At 34.1% G+C, this 3,565-nt stretch overlaps 1 long non-coding RNA gene across 1 annotated transcript in view; it reads left to right on the top strand.

Annotated features, from left to right (window-relative positions):
- The window catches only part of LOC110279124 (uncharacterized), an 8,587-nt gene extending 6,042 nt beyond the window's left edge, over positions 1-2,545 (top strand). The window contains exons 2-3 of the long non-coding RNA XR_002372050.2: positions 1,401-1,480; positions 2,358-2,545. This is a non-coding gene — a long non-coding RNA (uncharacterized LOC110279124). The remainder of the gene's footprint in view (positions 1-1,400; positions 1,481-2,357) is intronic.
- The last annotated feature ends 1,020 nt before the right edge of the window (positions 2,546-3,565 follow it).

Here is a 3,565-nt window from a genome sequence, read left to right as displayed (position 1 = left end):
TGTACCTCAAGTTTCAATACAATTACTATTATTTTCTATTCAATTCTCTTTTATTCTTATTCCAAGATATACGTTGCACTTCAACTTGATGAATGTGATGATCTGTGACACTTATCATCATTCTCACATATGAACGCACGTGACTGACAACCACTTCCGTTCTACCTTAGGCCGGGCGCATATCTCTTAGATTCCCCAACAGAATCTTCGTGGTATAAGCTAGATAAATGGCGGCATTCATGAGGATCCGGAAAGTCTAAACCTTGTCTATGGTATTCCGTGTAGGATTCTGGGATTGAATGACTGTGACGAGCTTCAAACTCCTGAAGGCTGGGCGTGATGACAAGCGCAAAAGAATCAAGGGATTCTATTCCAACCTGATTGAGAACTGACAGATGATTAGCCGTGCTGTGACAGAGCATAGGAACGTTTTCACTGAGAGGATGGGATGTAGCCATTGACAACGGTGATGCCCTACATACAGCTTGCCATGGAAAGGAGTAAGAAGGATTGGATGAATGTAATAAGAAAGTAGAGATTCAAGAGGAGCACAGCACCTCCATACGCCTATCTGAAATTTCCACTATTGATTTACATAAGTATTTCTATCCCCTTTTATTTTCTTTTTATTATTAATTTTCGAAACCCAAAACTATTTAATCTGCCTAACTGAGATTTACAAGGTGACCATAGCTTGCTTCATACCAACAGTCTCTGTGGGATCGACCCTTACTCGCGTAAGGTTTATTACTTGAACGACCCAGTGCACTTGCTGGTTAGATGTGCGAGGTTGTGAAGAATGTATGTAAGCCATGGTATTGTGCACCAAGTTTTTGGAGCCATTACCGGGGATTATTCGAGTTGTGTGAAAGTATAAGTCACAATTTCGTCCACCATCACTATATGTAAAACAAACATTTTTTAGTTAACTAATTGATTATTAGCATTATATTAGACAAGAGATCATCAACTTAAATTTTCAGGTGATTCTATTAGCCTGTGTACTATAGTTCAATCACATCTTTTTTGTGTATCCTGGCTATAATGAACTTGGATGTAGCTGCTTTTTTGTTTTGGTGACTTGGATGTAGCTGCTTCATTGTGGTTTAGGAGAGGAGAGAAGGCAGAGATAATAAGAGATGTATTCATCCTAATTTTGTGCTATTGCTGAAAGTTTTTAATTGCTCTCTCTTGCCTTTTGTGTTGTTCCTCTCCCTCTGATCTGAACTCTTATGTGTATTCAATTTGCATCATTTTATTTTCTGCTTAGATGATATAGCTTAAGCTGTTCACCGTTCAATTTGCACCATTATATTGATCTTTGGAGATGACGTAGTTGTTGTGCTACTAATAATTTGATTTTTAATTATTATATTATTTGTGTTATGCTATTGTTTCAGAAATTCCATGAGGTAAGTCAGAAAAAGCAAGAAGCCCCGAATAAGGCCAATCAAGTGGCACCCTCAGTTGAATTGGATAGGTAAACATCTTTTGGATAAAATATTGAACATGATGTATTTTGTTTTTATTATCAAATGTTAGAGATGTGTTATTCTCTATTCTCTATGACTTGGTGTTTCGGTTTGATAATTACTTAGTACACAATTATTATTATCGTAATTTCATAATGATATATATGCAATGGAGGGGAGAACAAACTAGGTATAGATTAAACACTAAGAATCACAGTTTTTGGGTATATATAGATGGATGATCATATCAGTTAAATAGATTCTGAAATCATATCCTATGTTCTCTGTGATGTTGATTTGTGTGATGGAATCCTCAAGAATATACCTGTTTTTAAGCTATATTCTTTACATGTTATATGCTTGATTAAATGGCTATAAACTCTTTGAATTTTGCTTCATTTGTTCTAACTTTAGATTGGAAGATTAAGAAGTTAGTTAATGAATGGAGGGGTAGTTAATAAGAAAGAGCAGCTAGCATTAAGTTGACGATTTACATATTTTTAGTTAAGATTTTATGTTTTTCCTTATTGCATATTTGTGCATTGAAAAAGAACTTGATTAGTTTGGAGTGTAGAAAAATCCTCCCCCTTTGGCTATGTCCAGCAACTAAGAATTGCATATCAACATTTGAGAATGTCACTGTTAATTTTTTTGGTGAACATATATTTACAAATATAAGACTATAATCAGTTTTGCTTTCCTGTGATGTGGTTTGCTAAAGCTATAACCAAGAATTTTATTATTATCTCAAATTGCTTGGGTTGTTTATTCATGTTGCAATTGAGGATTTAGATATATTTTGCTTTTAGCAATGACAGTGATTACAAGTAGAAGATAGTTACTTGAAGTTTGTCTTAAAGCTAATCTTATTGATAGTGTCTTTAGGTGGACTGTCAAGGTTTTGGGGCTTGATTCAAAGGTGCACTGTCTTCAGTTTCATTATACGGTATCCCGATGATAAGGATGGTGAGGTTGCTGGCAGCACTGCTGGAGGCGGTGCTCCTGCTGCAGTTATGGCGGTTAAGAATAGTATGGCCATGGGATGATAAAGTCAGTTCCATATGAACATAAAAAGAGGTGTTGAATTTGTTAGTTTTTTTTCTTTTTTTTTTTGAGTTCTTGATTTTGCTATTGTGAATTGTGCAATTGATTGATTTTTATGATTGCACTTTTTGTTTGGTTTATGCTAATGATTTGAAGTATGCGTATTCAGACCTTTGAAAAACTCCTACGACAATGAAACAGAATCCGAAGATCTTCATCGAACGCTATCACAAACGTATCATACTTCACACCGGTTGGCACAACTGCGATAGAGATGTTATAAAATAACTTCTTCACCCACTTGCTCCCAAATATCCCAAGCTTCTGCAATATGCTGTTCTTTAGATCTGACAACATATTTAATGAACTGATAAATACACTCAAGGATTCTCTGTCAGTGAGCTTCACGTCATATCTCTTGCTTCTATGAATTTTTCCAGAGTAATGCACTAGCACTAGCAAACTCTCTTCTTCACTTGCCATTGTAAAAATGATACTCTTCTACACAATTAATTTCACCGAGTATATATAGAGTTTTTACTCCTTATAAACTGTAGAAAGGGTAGAACGAATTATGTATGCATGCTTATTATTCATAAACCGTGGAAGGAATACCACAGTTTATGTGTTTTTTACATTGTTGATAAACTGTGGAAGGGGTACCACAGTTTACATATTTTTGTAAAAAGTGGAAGGTGGTTCCACGGTTTACATATAATAAAAATAGGACAAGTAAGTAATCAGTTTTTAATTGTTGTATTTGGGTAAATATTTAGTCCATTTGTTTTATTTAGGTGAATTGCCCCTTGTTAATATTTAAAAGCGTAGATTAAAAATACATTATTAAATTAAAAAATTTGAATTAATCATTAAACTGATAAAAAAAATTTTGTTAGTTTTCAAATTTTTAAATTTTTATTTGAAAAGCTTATATAGTGATATCAGAGAACAATGACACCAATGAGTTATAAGTCAAATGGTATAGTTTTTCCTTCTCACCTAAAGGTTTTGGGCTCGCTTCTATTCTTCTTTTTTCTATTTTTGATTTT

The sequence above is a fragment of the Arachis duranensis genome, chromosome 3 (assembly GCF_000817695.3).
Source record: "Arachis duranensis cultivar V14167 chromosome 3, aradu.V14167.gnm2.J7QH, whole genome shotgun sequence".
NCBI lineage: Eukaryota > Viridiplantae > Streptophyta > Magnoliopsida > Fabales > Fabaceae > Arachis > Arachis duranensis.
Note: the sequence above shows the minus strand (reverse complement) of the source record. Positions and strands in the feature narration are given on the sequence as shown.